The sequence below is a fragment of the Peromyscus leucopus genome, chromosome 22 (assembly GCF_004664715.2).
Source record: "Peromyscus leucopus breed LL Stock chromosome 22, UCI_PerLeu_2.1, whole genome shotgun sequence".
Classification (NCBI taxonomy): Eukaryota; Metazoa; Chordata; class Mammalia; order Rodentia; family Cricetidae; genus Peromyscus; species Peromyscus leucopus.
In genome coordinates this window covers 18153562-18172373 of record NC_051081.1, presented here as the reverse complement: position 1 = coordinate 18172373, position 18812 = coordinate 18153562, and the positions used below count along the sequence as shown (strand labels likewise).

The 18812-nt window shown below is 46.4% G+C and overlaps 1 long non-coding RNA gene across 1 annotated transcript; it reads right to left on the bottom strand.

Moving 5' to 3' along the window:
* Positions 1–1470: 1470 nt before the first annotated feature.
* Positions 1471–17628, bottom strand: LOC119086429. Its single transcript, XR_005089717.1, has 3 exons — positions 17490–17628; positions 3241–3395; positions 1471–1858 (listed from the first exon to the last, which is right to left on the bottom strand). It is a non-coding gene; the product is annotated as an uncharacterized LOC119086429 (long non-coding RNA).
* Between the last annotated feature and the right edge of the window lie 1184 nt (positions 17629–18812).

Sequence of the window (18812 nt, the reverse complement as noted above, 5' to 3'; positions counted from 1 at the left end):
TGGGAACAGATGGCCCAGTTGATCCAGTGTTTCCGAGTACCTCTATTGCATTTTCCTCTGAGTTCTGCATTCAGAAAGTCTTCAAGGCTGCTGGCTGAGATGATCCGGCCTCACAGATTACTTCAATCAGGACTTGACCATAATCCTAAATTTTCTTTGGATCCCCATAAGATTTCCAGTGCCCTAATCAGCAGGAAGTAGTCTAGAGAATTATGCCCACATTCCCCAAAATAAATTATGGATATTTGTGATTTTTTTTTTAGGGAGGTGGTTACAAGTTGTTATGAATAATGGTCAGAAAAAAATCTGAACAAAAGAGATTAGATTCAGGAATCTCATTCTAAAAAGAAAAGGGGATATATAAATGATAGAATAAAAGTGTAGATTATTGAATCTACTTTAATCTAAAAAACAACTGTTAATCTCAAAATACTTTACATTGGCATGGATTTTGATTTGTTAGTAACAAATTTAAGGTCAATTTTGATATACTGTATATATTTAAGGTATTATGCTTATTCAACTCATTTAAAATTGTAATATTAAGAAATACAGAATCACAGTCTACCTGAATCTATCTCTCTCTCTCTCTTTCTCTCTCTCTCTCTCTCTCTCTCTCTCTCTCTCTCTCTCTCTCCCTCTTTTTTCCAGGGCTGAGGACCGAACCTAGGGCCTTGTGCTTGCTAGGCAAGCACTCTACCACTGGAGCTAAATCCCCAACCCCTCTAAATCTCTAAAAGGTTAGACTAGTGACCAATTTTGTGCTGGCTCTTTTTTTTTTCTTTTGCCTCCCAAGGCCTCCAGATGTACTGAGAATGTGGCAAGCATGTGTCACTTTGTGTTCCTATGACGGAAGCAGTAATAAAGTGTGGTCTCCTCATGACTCTGTGACCATGGGTGAGGTGGCCTGCTCCTTGTCTATATCAGGTGTGGGTCTGGCGGCATTCAGATGCCCCCCGGCAGTCTGGTGGCCTGGATCTGAGCCTTTTGCTAGGGGTGGTTACCCGCCAGGGAACCGCTCCATGCTTTCCTGGCAAGATTGGCTGTACGCTGGAAGCAGCGACTCTTCAAACTCCCAACCCTTTTCCCATGCAGTTCCTGGTGCTCAGCCCCTGGCAGGATGGAGCCTGCCTCACACGTGGGGAGTCTCCGAACCTCAAAGGGGGCCCAAGGCCTCTCACTGAAGAGAGAAGTGCATTGGTCCCTGGCGTGCTTCCCTTCCCTACAGCTGTGGTAAAATACCCTGGTAAAAGCAGTTTAAGTTTACTCTGGCTTGCTGTTCAGGTTGCAGTCCATCGCGGCAGGGAAGTCCCTACGGCAGGACCTTGGGCAGCAGGTCACTTTGCATCCACACAGCTCACTTCTTGCCTGTAGGAAACCTCAAGGGAATCTATCTACCCCGCCCCCCATTTCCACCCCATCCCCCTCTTTCCTCTCTCCCGCTGAAACCTTCTCCCCCACAAGCCCCGCCCCTCCCCTTTCATGTCCTCTTGTTTGTTTGTGACCCACTGAATTTATAATTAGCTTCTGGCACACCTGTGAATGGGAGGTTATTTACTGAAGCATCCCCGCAATTGACCAATGCCTACACCACTGAAGAAAATGATACCCAGCCCCCAGTAACCATTAACTGCCACTACTCCCTTAGGGACGTGTGGGCCTTATGGTCCTTCTCCCATCTATGGCAAACTCTTGGTGGATCCAATCTTACGCAGGTCTTGTTCAGGTAGCCACTGCTGCCGTAAGTTCATAAATGCAATGGTTATGTCATGCCCACAAGACACCTTTTGGTTGCAAATCTCTCCATCCTTTGGCTCTTATCTTCTTTCTCCCCCTCTTCCTCCATGTTCTCTGAGCTCTGGAGGGGGTGATAGGTGGAGAAGGATTTTGAATCCTGGTAATGGGTTTCTCCTCCGATGCAATGAGCCAAATCAAGCTGAATTAATAAAACCAGGTTTAATCTGAGCAAAGCATTCCCAGGTGATCTCCGGGGAAGAGGAGAAATCATTTGGTAGGTCTATGGACTGGAGCTTAAATACCCTGTAGGTGCTGTCTTGAGCAGCTAGGGGAGGAGCCGTCACTTGGCAGGCTTTCTGAGGGGCAGGGTTTGGAGAGGGAGACAGGGCTGAGGCAAAGCTTCTGATAGAACGATGTGGATGTCCTATTGAGTGGTGAGCACTCCACCATCATTTAGTCTAGGCATTTTGGTCAGCTATGGGTTTCTGCATTAACCATTGCCTACCATAATAAGAAGCTTCCCTGATGAAGTATGAAGGCAGCACTAACCTATGGATATATAAGCATGAGTATTTAGAAGGCAGTTTGATGACATGACTACTTAGCGAAATAATCATAGTATGTTCCATACTGGGGGCTGTTATTCCTCCTCAGCCGAGGGCTCTTGAACAGTGTAATGCTACAGTGCACAGGAAGCCTTGGCAGGTTGGGCCAAGGTGCCCTGGTGGGTGAGGGAGACATGCCATGCAGACGTGGCAGGGGGCTGCAGCGTGTGGAAAGTCACTCATACCATGCAGACACTGCATCCACAGGGAGAGTTTATTATAATAGAGGAAAGAGAGGGAGAGGGAGAGAGGGAGAGAAAGAGGGAAAGCAGAGGTGTACATGCCTCATGGTGAGGAAGAGGAAGAAGAAGGGAGGGATTTTTCCTTAAAGGAGAATTTATATCAGGATGCAGAGTTAGAATTCCTAGCCACTCCCCCAGGTACATGCGCTGTCCAGTAGCCAAACAAGAGGCTTAGTCATCCCAAAGTCTAATGTCCTATGTAATCCGTATGCTGCATGATCACATAATTTGCACGCAGCGTGATCACGCAATCTATATGCATGCATGGCATAGCTATGTAAGCCCATATGCGCATGTGCAGGGGGAACCTATAAAAAGTGGGTTCCATCTATCCCCCCTCTCTCTTCCTGATTGATCTTCCTGTAGGCCTAAGCACCCCCTTCTGTTCCCTTCCCTTAATAAACTCTTATAGTGGGTTTTGTTGTACCTTGTGGCTTTTCTTGCACGGTAAACGGCACCGCTTAATGAATCACATTGCACCAATTAATAAATAACACTCAGGGTAGGTACCCAAGGAGTGGGCCAGAATGCCAGCAAACAGGTCTGCATAACCAGGCATGCATTTCCTCCTGTGTAGCAGGCTTCAAGTCCAATCAGAATGCTGTTGGTTATTCCCATAACAAGTGTGCCATTATTACACAGAGGACATGTCTTACCTGGCATTGCTATTATAGTTCACAGAAGTCAGAGCTGGGTAAAACCATTTATAATTTCTTTCTTCTAGCAGCCTGCTCATCATCTTCTGGCACTATGAAAGCCAGCCAGGATGGAGGAGCCTTCCAGATCAGTTCCAGCTTGATCTCTTCATGCCCTGTGACCAAAATGTGCAGTGATTTTAGGTCTTACCCATAAAATTCTAGTAGGCAAAGCCATGAGTGGTGTTGCACTCCTTTAATCCCAGCACTCAGGAGGCAGAGGAAGGCAGAGCTCTGAGTTCCAGGCCAGCCTGGTCTACAAAGTGAACTCCAGGACAACCAGGGCTACACAGAGAATTCTCTGTCTTGAGAAAATAAAACAAAATTCTGGGAGGCAACCAGAAGTAGTGACAATAGCCTGTATGGGGAGGGGTTCTGCTTCAATGGGGGTTTGGGTCCCAAAGAGGATGTGCAGACTGTTGGGGGGGGGGACAGGACAAGATCTGAGGGTGAATCAGGATGGCTGCCAGCACCTTTGAATTGAGAAAAGATTACACCTTTTATACTGTATAGTTGCACATAGGATTAAATGGGAGACAAGGGGCATGTGAGCTGGAAATGTGGCTTGAGATCGGGATTGAGGAAGCTAGCCTTGACCTTGACAATATGTATCAGTTATATGTTAATGGAAGGGCCGTAAGCCCCACTTGGTAGGGATAAGAAGGGATAGGAATAACTGCTTTATCAAGCAGGAACTTTCCTCAAGTTCCTAAGGGAATGGAGACCCTTAATCCAAATGCCTGACCTTGGGAAAAGGACTTCTAGGGAGCAGACACTTAGTTTCTTAGTCTTACTATGTGGGCCTGTCCCCTCATAATGCTCCTAAAAGGGAAGTTCCTGATACCTTACTCTTTTCCCATTTACCCTACCATTCTGATTTCTCTATATTTATTAACTGAATTCTTGCCCTTACTGGCCTCAGGCTCTGGATCTGCATTGTAGGCATATCATCCTTGGGATCAGGTGTGTCTAGTAAATATCTCTAACTTTCCAGTTCTTGGTGTAATTAGGAGGACACAGTGGAAATCCTGGTTCCGTGGTGGTGGGGATTTTTTTCCAAAGAATTATTTTGTTAGAGAGGCCACCATTGTACACATTTTCATCCTTCACCAAAGCCCACACAAAATTTCCCAAAGGGAGAGGCATTAATATCGAGAATCATTAAAAATGAAAGTAAAAGGGTACTGGAGAAGTGTGGTCTGCAGTGTTGAAATACTGGAACTTGGTCAAGCAGCAATGGTCGCCATGCGGTTCACGCCAGGGGGTAGGGAGGGTGGGTTACGGGAGGGGTGACTTCTGGGACCTCCCTAACCAACGGTCATTGGGAGGTATCCCACAACTGGCAATGGGATTTCCATTTTAAAATCTACGAGTTCTGGGAAAAGTAGTTGTTGTTTACTAAGCGGCCCAATGTTTGTTGTTTATTAAGTGGTGCTATTTACCATGAGGCACAACAAAGCCCACTATAAGAGCTTATAAAGGGAAGGGAACAGAAGGGGTGTGCATAGGCCTGTGGAATGATGGATCCTGCTTTTATAGCCCACCCCCACCCCACCCCTGCACATGCGCATATGGGCTTATGTAGCTACGCCACGCATGTGCATAGATTACATGACCACACTGCTCGCAGATTACATGATCACACAGTGCATGGATTACGTAGGATGTAAGGCCCTAGGATGACTAAGCATCTTGCCCGGCTACTGGACAGCCATGTACGGTCATGTAGCTGGGGAGTGGCTAGGAATTCTAACAGTAGTATCCACCCATGGAGGGTACTTCCATTCAAAATCTCTTTTGTGTGATAAGTTTAATAAATAAAATAGCAGGTTTCCAAGTGGCTTTTTTTTTATACATCCTTAGTTTTGTTTACACCTCGGCTCCTGGCCTAAGAGACCTTGCCACTGCCCGGGTGGAGGTCTGTAGGCTTAAGTATTCCATGTCTAACCTGGGTCATAAGGAAGAAGAGATACAGATTTCATTTCTATTAAATACAGTCACCCTTGGACATCCATGGGAAAATGGTTGCAGGACCCCACACCTTTGCATACTGAAATCCATAGATGCGCATCTCTTACACAGCATGGCATGTTTACATAAAACTTACATAATCCTCCCCATATACTTTAAATCATCTCTAGCTTTCCTAAATACTTTAAGAAATAACAAGGCTGTGTAAGCCATTATATTGTTTAGAGAAATAACAATTAGAGAAAGAAATGGATATTGTGCCCACCCCCATGTATTCCATCTATGGTTGATGGAGTCTGGGGACGCAGAAGTGTGGGTATTGAGAATGTACCCTCATAATGAACTAACATATAAAATGAGGATTTTTAAAAACCCCAAATGGAATGTGTCATAGGTCCCAAGGGTGGGCATTTGGATGCATTTCTGGAGCAGGGAAGCCAGGTTCTCAGTCATGGCGTGAAACTCTTTCCATCTTTTGAGTTTGTACCTCCTCAGGCACCTGTGCTGGCTTAGTCTCTGCTGACCAGTCACCTCTGCTTCACCAGGAAGGGAAATAAGTGAACTAAAGCCACAGGACTGGCAGCCTGCAGCTCCTTTTCCAATGAGCTGCCAATCATGCTTCAGGTCCATATGGGAAGATCCTGGCGTGGAAGTCACAACCCAACCGAAAATGACCAGTGTTCCTACCTCCAGGAACATGCATCTTAGAAGAGGATGCCATTTCCAGAGAATACAGGTTCTTTTATAAAACAATGCATTCCATTAATAGTTGTAGTTACCTTTCTTTTTCTTAGTTCATTTTCCATTATCTTAACAAAATCCCTGAGGATGGATAATTTATGAAGAAGAGCAGTGTGGAGGCAGAAATGTTCAGGCTGGGCAGCCTCCTCTAGCAAATCCTTGTGGACGCACTGATAGGCACATGCTCACCAGACAGCAGGAACTTGTACATGGGTGTGAGTGGGCACACACTGAAGAAAGAGCATGTATACAGACATAGAGAGGAGACATCAGGCTTGTATTGGGATGACCCACACTCAACGAACTCATTCCTGTGTGTAACCGGCTGGTCTGTGTCAACTTGACAGAAGCTAGAGTCATCAGAGAGGAAGGAGCCTCAGTTGAGAGAATGCCTCCATGAGATCCAGCTGTAAGGCATTTTCTTAATTAGTGATCAATGGGGAGGGCCTAGAACATGGTGGGTGGTGGTATCTCTGGTCCTGGGTTCTATAAGAAAGCAGGCTGAGCAAGCATGGGAAGCAAGCCAGTAAGCAGCACCTCTCCATGGCCTCTGCATCAGGTTCCTGCCCTGTGTGAGTTCCTGTCCTGACTTCCATGATGATAGCCGTGTGGAAGTGTAAGCCAAATAAACCCTTCCCTCCCGGCTTGCTTTTTGGTCTTGGTGTTTCATTGTAGCAATAGAAACCCTGACTGAGACACTGTGAGCTAACACTATGTCTCAAGGAAGACATTAATTCATTCATAAGGGTAGAGCCTCTGGCACAATATATTTCTTAAAGGCCCCAGTTCCCAGCATCTTCCTATTGCAGCAACATTTCAACATGAATTTGGGTGGGGACAATCCACACCCAAACCACAGTATTACTGTTTCCTCAATCAGGGCCCCAGATGACACATTCTGTACCCTGCTCAGAATTTTGCACACCTCTCTGGAATATTTCACCTTCTCTCCAACTAGAGAGAGAAGGAAAAGAAGAGAAAAAATGGAAAGAACAAGACAGAGGAGGCCGGGACAAAATACATTTTTCAAAAGCATGGCCCCGTGACCTGTTTGCTCCAACTAGACTCCACCTCAGACTCCACCCCGCCTCCTAGAGCATCCACCAAACAAAACCAAGGTTTTATTTTTTATTTTATATGAATTGATGTTTTTGCTTTCACATATGTCTATGTGAGGTTGTTGGATCCCCTAGTACTGGAATCACAGACAGTTGTGAGCTACCACAGAGGTGCTGGGAATCAAACCTGGGTCCTCTGGAAGTGTAATTAATGAGCTTAATCAATGAGCCATCTCTCCAGCTCTGGGACCAAAGTTTTGTTTGTTTGCTTGTTTTGTTTTCAAGACAGGGTTTCTCTGTGTAGTTTTGGTGCCTGTCCTGGATCTCACTCTGTAGACCAGGCTAGACTCACAGAGATCTGCCTGGCTCTGCCTCCTGAGTGCTGGGATTAAAGGTATGTGCCACCAGCACCCAGTAGGGACCAAAGTTTTTTAACCATGTGATTACTTAGGGTAATTAAAATCAAAACTATAAGACAAAGTCATATGGTTACCTCAAATATTCTACTTTAAGGCAATTTCTGGGACTATGTTGCAGGGAGAGAGAATTGTAAACTGCACAGTGGTCTCTCTGAGTTGAAGAGACAGAAATCTGAACTCAGCCATGAACTCAGGCAATCTGAAGCAACTGAGTTTGTATTGAGGAGAAAGCTATACTGAGAAAGCTTCCATCATCTTTCTAGACATTCCTCTTGAGTTTGTTTTTGAACAGTCAACAGAACATGAACAGATAAAATTCCATGAGAATAAGAAGGATTTATCAGGGAGATATAAGCTGAACAGTTCCTCCTGGTCACAAAGGACTAAGACATTTGATTTCCAGCAGATACAATACAATGAAGGCTCTTTAAAGGAACAGAAGCATGGCCTGGGCCAGGCGATGGTGACACACAACATTAATATCAGTGCTCAGGAGGAAGAGGCAGGTGGATCTCTGAGTTCGAGGCCAGCCTGGTCTACATAGCAACTTCCAGGACAGCCAAGACACTGTCTCAAAAAAGAAAGAAAGAGAAAAAGAAAAAAGGCACGGCATAAAAGAAAACCCACAATGCACAGCGCCCAATACAATAACTAGACTTATAAGGACTCAGAAACTGAGTGACAAGGAGAAACGTCAGCAGGTAATAATAAATAATAAATAGTCATGAAAATAAAATCAGCACACAGAACTTTAACATAGCTATTATAAATGAATTCAAGGAGTTAAAGAAAAGCATGAACATAATGAGGAGGAAAAGGAAGATAGAAAAAAGAACCAAAGGAACCTCAAGAAATGGGAAATACAAGAAGAAAAATCGACTGGATACTGTGGATGGTTAGTAGCAGATGTGACGCTACGGGAGAAGGGTTGACTTGAAGATTTGGCAGTAGAAAGCATTGAAGGGCAGAAATAGAAAATGGAGCTGGACATTGATGGTGCAGGCCTTTAATTTCAGCATGCAGGAGGCTGTGGCATGGGGTTCTCAGTGAGTGCCAGGGCAGCCTTGTCTGTAAAACAAGCTCCAGGAAAGCCAAGGCTATATGGTGAGACCCAACCTGGGAGAGGGGGCGGCAGGTAATCTATCAGAGTCACGGTGCCATCCGGAACAATACCAAAGTGTCCAATGCCTACAAAATTAAAGTTCCTGAAAGATAAGGGAAATGAGATAACAACACTAAAATGGTGGTGCCGCCTCGGAAATTTGTTGATCCCAAATGTCTGTTACTAAATACAATATAATCGAACATCTTGAAAACAGGAAGACGTATTTAAAGCATCACAATACAAAGATCTGGAGAGGAGAGGGCTCAGGAGTTGAGTGTACGCTCGGTGTACACTCAGTGTTCCTTCAGGGGGACCCAGCACCCATGTCTGGCACCTTACAGTCACCTATAACTTCAGTTCCGGGAAACTGGAATATTTATAGACCTGAATATAAATGCTAAAATCTTAAAAAAAAAAAAAAGATCAACTAAAATATAGGAGAAAATCTTTACAACTTTAAGTAAAACATTGGGTTTCATAAAAAGCAACTTTTTCTGCTCTTAAAATGGCACAGTTGAGGGGTGAAAAGCAAGGTGTTCCAGCACCCCCAAAAAAGGACAAACTATGTTAAGTTAATTCAGACATTTCATAAAAGACATACAAATGGCAAATAAGCACGAGATGATACATAACACCAGCAACGCCAGGAAAATGCAGATTCAAGCCATGGTGAGCTATTACTGCAGACTCACCAGAACTGCTGACATTTAAAAGACTGACAATACCAAGTGTTGACACGTAGGTGGGACCGTTTGAATTACTGCTGGTAGAAATGCAACATGATGAATCGACTTTGGAAAACAATTCATTTATTATAAAGGTTAGCCTACACTCATCTGCTCAGAAATTCCACTTCTATGTGTTCATCCAGGAGAAATGAAGACATGACTACACCGTAGCATGTACACAAATGAGCATGGAAATTTATCCACCATCAGCTCAAGGTGGAAGCAATTCAGACGCTCATCGGTAGGTGAGAGGCTAAGCAAATGCCATATGACCTGACCATGAAATGTGACCTGGTAATATAAGGACCAGCTACTGATGCCTGGAGTAACACAGGCTGAGCCAAGGTCATCAGTTCTGTTGATGTGAAATCTAGAAAAAGCAAACCTAGTCTTTAGTGATGGAAATTAGCGATTGGTTGAATGGGTGAAGCTGCTGACCACAGACAGAATATTGAGGGTGCTCTTGGGGATGGTGTAAATGTATACAGTGATTGTGGTAATGGAAGTGTTTACATTCATCAAAGATATGTACATTGATCAAAGCTCATTAACCTGTGCACTAAAATGTCTATGTATTTCTTATATGTAAGCTAAAATTAAAATGTAGTTGATTTAAATAAATGTATGTTCAAGTCCCTTGGTACCATTCACAATACACAAAATGGTGGGGCAGTGGTGGCACATGCTTTTAATCTTAGCACCAGGGAGGCAGAGGCAAGCAGATCTCTTTGAGTTCGAGGCCAGCCTGGTCTGACAGAGTGAATTCCAGGACAGGCTCCAAAGCTACACAGAGAAACTCTGTCTTGGAAAAGAAAAAATAGGTGCCAAGCAAATGTTCTTGCTCATCTCCCCCAAAGCCTACCACTTTGCTTTCCCTCTGCAATCCTGCCACTTTACACTCCTAGCCTAGTGTGTTTCTCTTGTGCCTCTGTCTCTCCAAATCCCACCATCTTTTGGGTGCCTCTTAAAATCTTCCAGCCTGAAAGCTTCCTAGGCCACCATCTGGAGCCCTGGAAGTATTTGCCTCTTATTTATTTGGAATCCATCAAGCTTGACTGTTGACATATGTCTTTCCCAGCTTCCCTGGATACAGCTGCATCTTCCTTCTCCATTGGTTTTAAACTCAGGGATGAGCACCATTTGGAACTCTTCTCGCTAACTGCTATAGAAATATCAGGAGGGATTTCACATAGTTGCCTAGGGTGGAGCTTCTCAGCCTTGTTGGACCCCTGGGACATGGAGCCTAATCTAGAGAGATGTGGAGCAGAAGGGAAAAGGCTTTCAGCCCACCCTGCTTCTTCATCTCAGCCATACCCACTATTCACCTGTGAGCTCGGGCCAAACCCAGGCTCTGCTTCCTCCTCATGGGTGAGTTCCATGGGTTCGATTGGAGTGAGATGAGAGGATTGTGTCAAACATCTGATTACTGCTGTTACTGAGGGCTGGGTGGATGGTAGGACCAGGCCCCCAGGTCTGGCAGAGGATCACGGAGCTGGCATCCTTATCCAAGGCAGACCTTAGTCTGGAGGATTTTGCCAGTCATAAATTCATTTCCCTAGAGAGGAGAGAAACAGGCCAGCTCTCCGGCTCTGTAGCCCTTACAAAAGCATGCTGTGTTTCTTCAGCCCCATCCCCACATCTGGTTATACTTACTGTGCTAAAAATGTATCCATCCTGCTTGCCATGTTCACATTTCAGAACATGGGGCAGCCCCAGGGGAAAAGCCCTCATAAATACCATGCATTTAAAAAAAAAAATCAGTGCTGGGCATTTACATGTTTCCCCAAAATGAAGATCCATGGCTCAGAGCACACCTCTCTAGAAGCTCTGCATCCTGGAGCTCATGAACTAGGGTCCTACCAGGCAAGAAAAAGTCCTCCAAAGAGATGGGGAGGGCTGTGTAGGGAACCCAGAAAATGAAAGGGTCTTTTGACTGCCTAGGAAAGGTTTGCTTCCAAAGCTGTGAGGAAAAACAAGGAGGTCAAGGGTCAGGACACCTGGTTCTGTTGATTTTCTCAGTGATCAAGAGCATGTCACTCAGGGTCTTTGGGCCTCTCTTTTCCATCTGGGCATAATCACACCAGCATCCGTGGCAGCTGGGATTCTGTGAACAAGGCAGAGCTATTTGTCCATGTGTTTGTAGCTGTGCATGTTCTTAATGCCTAGAACAGCTCCTGGCACGTAGGAGACACTCTGCAAATGGTTTTCAAATAGATGAATATTGGAGAGTTGTTTAGCTATGTGCGTTGTGTTTGACCACTGTGACATTGGGTAGCTATCCTTATCCCTGAGATCCAGTATTCTTGTCTCTAGAACAGAGATATGGAGGTACCTGCAATGAGATGAGATATTAAGTCCAGAAAGGCCATTTAATGCCAAGTGGATGCTCACCCAGGCAGGGCTCACCCAGCTGGAGCTCACTCTGTGGTTACTGTTCCAACTACCACATTGTACTTGTTGGTTTCTCACAGGCTGTAAGAACTGCCCCCATTCTTTTGTCTTCTCACACACGGATGCCCTGTGTGATGGGTTTCTCACTCAGTGGCCTGCCCTGTGTGATGGGTTTCTCACTCAGTGGCCTGCCCTGTGTGATGGGTTTCTCTCTCTGTGGCCTGCCTGTGTGATGGTTTCTCTCTCTGTGGCCTGCCCTGTGTGATGGGTTTCTCACTCAGTGGCCTGCCCTGTGTGATGGGTTTCTCTCTCTGTGGCCTGCCCTGTGTGATGGGTTTCTCACTCAGCGGCCTGCCCTGTGTGATGGGTTTCTCTCTCTGTGGCCTGCCCTGTGTGATGGGTTTCTCACTCAGTGGCCTGCCCTGTGTGATGGGTTTCTCTCTGTGGCCTGCCCTGTGTGATGGGTTTCTCTCTCAGTGGCCTGCCCTGTGTGATGGCTTTCTCTCTTAGTGACCTGTTTTGGTTCTCTTTATGAGCATCTGGGATGAGGTATATGGACACGATGGTGATGCTTGTGATCGAAAGGAGATAGAAAGCTCTGTGTGCCTTACCCAGTGTCCTAGCTTTCTCTACTGCAGCTGGAGTCACACAGGGCTGCTCCCTTCAGAGGGGTCATGTGAAGAGTGAGACTGAGCTGAGTTGAACTGACCTGAACTTAACTAAGTCGGAAAAACAAGGCCAGCCCCATGTAGGGCCCTCTGGGATGAGGCACTCGCCATTTGGAGAGATGGAGTTTGAGCTCCTTGAAACTGCTGCTGACAAATGAGGACGAGAAACACTTGGCTTGTGGGCATGGCTTCCAGGAAGATCACCTCTAGCTGTCACCTGTCCTCAGAGGCAGCTCCCCGCTCCAGGCTGCCTGCTTCCTCTGCACCTTCCCCTTGCTGCCCTCAGTCCTCACCCATCCTCCCCTGCGCGAGTGGCTTCAGCAGCCTTTTCTCTAAGGGCCTTTCTGCACTAAGCCTGCCCTATCCAGGCCATCTGCCCTCACCTAGCTGCATGTTGTCCCATACTGAGGTCCATTCTCCACTCACTGCTACTCTGGGTCCTTTCCCCTAAATATTTAGGAGTACAATGAAGCAATGACTTTGAATCTTTGGTGCTTCCTGAGGTGCTAAGTTCAGTATCTAGTAGGGGTTTAATAAATGCTTCTCAAATAAGTGGCTAGAGGCTAGAGGACCTCCTCTTCCTCCTCTCTCTTCCATTTCCTTCCTCCTCTCCCAACCTCTACCTCCCCCACCCACTACAAACACTTTCACCCCTATGTCCCAGAGTAGCCTGAAACTATTTTGGCCTCATCTCACAGCAATCCTCCTGCCTCAGCTTCCCAAGGGCTGTGATGACAGGCACTGAGACACCATGCCTAGATGCTATCTCATATCTTAAGATGAACATTTACGGGGGATGTAAATACAGGAATGTATACTCAGCTGGCACCATAAAACATAGTGCTTGAGAAATGTGGTCTTTCTGACCCCATGTTGACAGAGAACTCTGGGCTATGAGGAAATATTGCATCTCAAAACTGCCACTAATCTGTGTGTGATAGAAGATAAATCCTGTAACCTTTTTCTGCATTCCTACCCATACTAGAGATCACCACTTAATCTTTAAGAGTGGCATAAACATGAAATGGGACAGAGCTTTTAAAGAGATCCTGACTAAATGCAGTTCTTTATTCCTGGGGCTCATGAGGAATTCAATCAACAACCCTTTGGCAATGCACTCTTCTTTAGCTCCGGGAGACTTTGCTTAAAGTAACAGGTTAGCAAATAGCCACACATTACTGAGAAGGATGGGCAGGAGGATCATAAGTTTCAGGGCAATGTGGTGAAACCCATTTTTCACACACACACACACACACACACACACACACACACACACTAACAAATAGTATGCTAGTTTTTTTTTCTTTTTTGTTGTGGACAAATATCTGATGTGAAGCAACTCTGGTGAGAAAAAGCTTTATTTTGTCTTAGAAGTTGAGGAGATATAGTACATCGTGGAGCAGAAAACATGGTGCCTGGCCCCATAAGTGCAACTGTGTAGAGCTGGGCTCCTCACATCTCTGTGGAGGATGCAGAGCTGACAAAAAAGTGGGGCCTCCCAGTGACCCGCTTTCTCCAGTGAGGGCTCTGTCTCCTAACCAAGCTTTCAAAACAGGGCCACCAGCTGGTGACCTAGTGTTCAGACACATGAGCCTGTGGGGGACATTTCACATTCAAACCACAGCAATGATCATATAGTGGAACATCACCAACAGAGCGGGAGAGGAAGGAGGGGAGGGATAGGAGAGGAAAGTCCTGAAAATGGTTGCCACATGTTACCAGGAAGCAAAGAGGAAGGATGGGGGGCGCATTCCTTACTGTGGGATGGAGGCTGAGGTGTGGCAGGCAGTGAGTGGCTCTTTGGCTTTGCCAGAGACAAAGTGACCAGGCTCCAGCAAGAAGGCCAGAGATAGAAGTAAGCCATGAGCTCTGATACTGCGGTGGGGTTTGTGGGGCAAGGTAGAAGCAAGTAGTTGTTTTATTTTTGTTTTTGTGAGGGTTTTTTGTTTGTTTGTTTTGGTTTTTCAAGACAGGGTTTCTCTGTGTAGCTTTGTGCCTTTCCTGGAACTCGCTTTATAGACCAGGCTGGCCTCGAACTCACAAAGATCCACCTGCCTCTGCCTCCCGAGTGCTGGGATTAAAGGCGTGCGTCACCACCGCCCGGCTTGTTTTTGTTTTGTTTTGGGTTCTTTTTTTTCTCTTTATTCTTTGTTTTTTTAGGGGGACCCACCACCCAGCTCCCAAATAATCTCACAGAGGCTTATTCTTTCTTATTAATGTTTGGCCTTAGCTTGACTTATTTCTAGCCAGCTTTTCTTAACTTAAATTTTCCTGTCTACCTTTTGCCTCTGGGCTTCGTTTTGTTTTGTTTTCGAGACAGGGTTTCTCTGTGTTGCTTTGGTGCCTGTCCTGGATCTCGCTCTGTAGACCAGGCTGGTCTCGAACTCACAGAGTTCCGCCTGGCTCTGCCTCCCAAGTGCTGGGATCAAAGGCTTGCGCCACCGCCACTGCTGCCAACACCCCCACCCAGCTTGCCTCTGGGCTTTTATCTTTCTCTATTTCTGTGTACCTTCCTTACTTCTTACTCTGCAGCTCGATGTGTAGCTGGGTGGCCCCTGATGTCCTCCTCTCCTTTCCTCACTCCTCATCTCTCTTTCCAGATTTCTCCTCCTATTTATTCTCTGCCTGCCAGCCCCACCTGTCCTTTCTCCTACCTCGCTTTTGGCTGTTCAGCTCTTTATTAGACCAGTCAGGTGTTTTAGACAGGCAAAGTAACACAGCTTCATAGAGTTAAACAAATGCAACATGAAAGACTGCAACACATCTTTGCATCATTAAACAAATGTTCCACAGCATAAACAAATGTAACACATCTTCAGCTAATATTCCACAACACAAGTGTATCTCAGGAGGGTCTGGAATGCCTCTGAGACTTTGGCCAGATAAATGACTGGGGAGGCAGGCAGGCCAAGCACTCCAGATGATGCTGGTGATAGGCAGTGCCCAGAGCTTGGCCTTTCCCAAGGAGTCACAAAGGCAGAGAAGAAAGTTCGGAAGTCCTCTAGGCAGAGAGGAGAATGAGGCCCAGGGCCAGGTTTCTCTCACTCACCAGATATGTAAGACTCCTCTCCATAATCTTCCCTCCATCTTTCCTCTTCCAGGTCCCAGTTTTGTGTCACCCTCCAGGGGCTCTCATCCTTACCATCTCCTCTCTGTTGTAGTGTATGCTTTCCATAACTGCTAACACAGTTGGTCCTTGGCTTTCTGATCTGTCTTTTTCTACAGAAGTGTTCACCCTGAGTTATCATAGGTACCAGGCATATAGTAGGTGCTAAATGAATGAACCAGTGGCCTGCTGCACACCATAAATCAAGAGTATCAAATGTCAACAACATGTGGTACTGTCCCTGGGTCACAACAGAAGTCCCATTCCCCACAATACAGGTCCAGAAACTGGTCACATTGTTACTCTTGGGGAAAAAATTGCTATAAGCTCCAAGCAGTCCAGGTAGGACCCATTCCTAACTCTAGCCTGCTTAAGGGATGCCCAGGCTTGAGAGTGTCTTGTGGGACCACAGCCAGCTACAGAGTATGGATAGAACAGGTTTCAATGGGCGAGAGCTTTACTTAGCAGTCCACGTGTCCTCCCCAATAGCAGATTTAAATAAGTAAGGCAAACTGTGAAAATCTGTGGCTAAAAATGAACAGAGGGGTGGGAGTAGGAGTCTAACAGATGGTCACCGTGCCTCTTCTGTGACAGGTGGGACAAAACCAGGCACACAAACATATCTCTAAAGAGCTTTTGGCATGGGCACCTTTAGTGGCAGCCCACAGAATGAGCCCTGCACACACAGGCTTCAGTTAGCTCAGCCCAGAACAGCTCTGGGGGTCTGCCTGGACCTCACTTGTGGCCACAAGTCACCCTCCACTAAAAGGAAAAAAGGGGTAAAGACCATTCATGCTAGGCTAAGACCTGGAGGGCCTACTGAAGGTGAGGGGTGATACCTAAAGTCCCCGAGGTGGCTGAGTGGCATCCCTTTGGCTTGGTATCCTCAACACTCTTTGGCCCCCTCACCATTTTCTCTGCCTCTGCCTGCTCTCAGTCCCAGCTCACCTGCCACTCTGCTGTTTGTTGGTTTTGTTTGTTTGTTTGTTTTACTCTTTGGGGGCCTGCCACCCAGCTTCCAAATAAACACACTGAGACTTGTTCTTATAAATGCCTGGCCTTAGCTTGGCTTGTTTCTAGCCATCTTTTCTAACTTAAGTTATCCTGTTTCTCTTTAACTATGTTTTACCTCTGGGCTTTTTGCCTTTCTTTATTCTATATACCTTTCTTTCCTTCTTACCCTGTGACTGGCTGTGTGGCTGGGTGGCTGGTCCCTGGTGTTTTCCTCTCCTCCTTTTCTCACTCTTGCCCCTCTTCCTTAGATTTCTCCTCCTATTTATTTTCTCCCTCTAGCCCCACCTATTTCTCTCTCCTACCTAGCTATTGACTGTTAAACTCTTTATTAGACTATCAGGTGTTTTAGACAGGCACAGTAACACAGCTTCACAGAGTTAAACAAATGCAACATAAAAGAATACAACACATCTTTGCATCATTAAGCAAATATTCCAGATATTAAATATAACACATCTTAAACTAATATTCCATAACAGAGTACACATTGCAACATCCCTTGGGAAGAACCCTCTTGGTTTATACAAAGGAATCTACTGCCCCCAGCCAGATGTTTCCACTTGGAGGCAGAGGCTAGCTCATGTCCTCCAGCATTCTATGGCCTGTTGCAAACAGTCCACACCCAGAGTGTTCCATACTTGGTCTAATTTCCCAATATGCTCTTTTTAATTTTTTTTTAATTTGTTTTGTGACAGCATCTCACTATGTAGCCATGCTGGTCTGAAACTTGTTCTATAGACCAGGCTGGCCTCAAACTCACAGAGATCTGCCTGCTTCTGCCTCCTGAGTGCCAGAATTGAAGGTGGGCACCACACCCAGCTCCAGTATGTTCTTTGGTTTGGAGACAGGGTCACCTGTCCTTAGCAATGCCATCTCTCTATGGTTCCTATTGTGTGGCATAGGCAACCTCCCTCAGTGGAGGGTACTAAGAGTGGAAGCCCCAGGGAGAGCTAGGGTGAGTATCCAGGGTATCTAGAAAACCTAGGTGGTGGAGGAAGGGAAACCTCACCTATGAAGCCCGTTGTGACTTCGAAGAAGGTGGTGGTGTCCGTGGGTCTGCCAAGACAAAGAATTACATAAATCCTTCCAGCCAGGTCATTGTCACCACACTCAGCCCTCAGTTTTAAGAGCACAGAGACACAGGAAAGCCAAAGAGTTTGTCCGAGGTCACAGAATTAGGAATGGTGAGCCCGGGTTCGAAACTCCCCCAATCCTGCTCCCTACCCTTTCCCTTAACCACCCCCCCCACACACACAACCACAGCGGTAGCTCACAGCCCACCTTTTCTTGAATGTCACACGTGGTGCCAGGTCCAGATACAGAGGCCACGGGATGAGCAGAGGCTCCCGGTGAGGGGCTGGGTCTCGGCAGTGGTAGCTCTGGTGAAATCACTTCCCTTCTCTGAGCCCAGAGTGGTTCTCTCAGCAATAATCTGGAGTTCACAACAGAAGCTGCCCCAGTGGGCAGCTGGGAGATTAAATATGTTAATCTACGTAAAAGGCTTAGAACAGTGTCTGGCCCCAGAGGCTTTCAATACACGTGCCCCATTATTAACATGATTGTTCCAACTGGACCGTTCCAGGCCTCTGGCTGACCTCATCTCCTCTCCGGGAGATTCGTGAATCGACTTCCAACACCTGCTTGTGTTTTTAATTTATCCCTCCATCTTCTTCGCCCACCTTCTCTCCTCCTCCTCCTCCCAACCCTGACATGTCATTGAATCTGCTTAATTCATTCCAAGACTCAGCGCTCCAGATCCCTGAATGCGACAGATTGAGGGGGTGGGCTAGGGGTGGAGAACGGAGGCGTTGGTGTAATAGGACTTAAATAGGCTTGCACACGCTTCCCTTTTTAAATCGCAGATTCTGCCCCACCATGGGGCCACTTTTGTTTTGCCTTCTCTTGAGTAAGTGGGAAGATGTTTTTTTTTTTCCACTGCTGCTTCCCAGCAGGCAGCCCTAGAGGGTGAAATTCGTGAACACCTCCGTGCAAATCTGCGGTTTTACATACGTGCTGACCCGCAGCCAATGCCAGCCCCCACCCCACCCGCTCTAACTCCAAGGCTCTGGTGCAATCCTAAGATCCCAGGGCCTGGTGGGTAACAAACGTTCAAAGGGCTCTGAAACTCCCAGTCCCCTCTCTGTGCCTCTGCTCCCCACCCTTGCTTCTGAGACCCTCCCTCCAACACAAGCTTCCAGCGCAGTGATTGGTGGGGCCTGACTGGCACAGGCAAAGCTGAGCACACACCTCCAGGGATGGAGATAGGCCTTGACTTAAGCTGTGGCAAGAAATCCAGTCTGACCTCTGGAGGCTGAACTCGCAGAGACTTAGC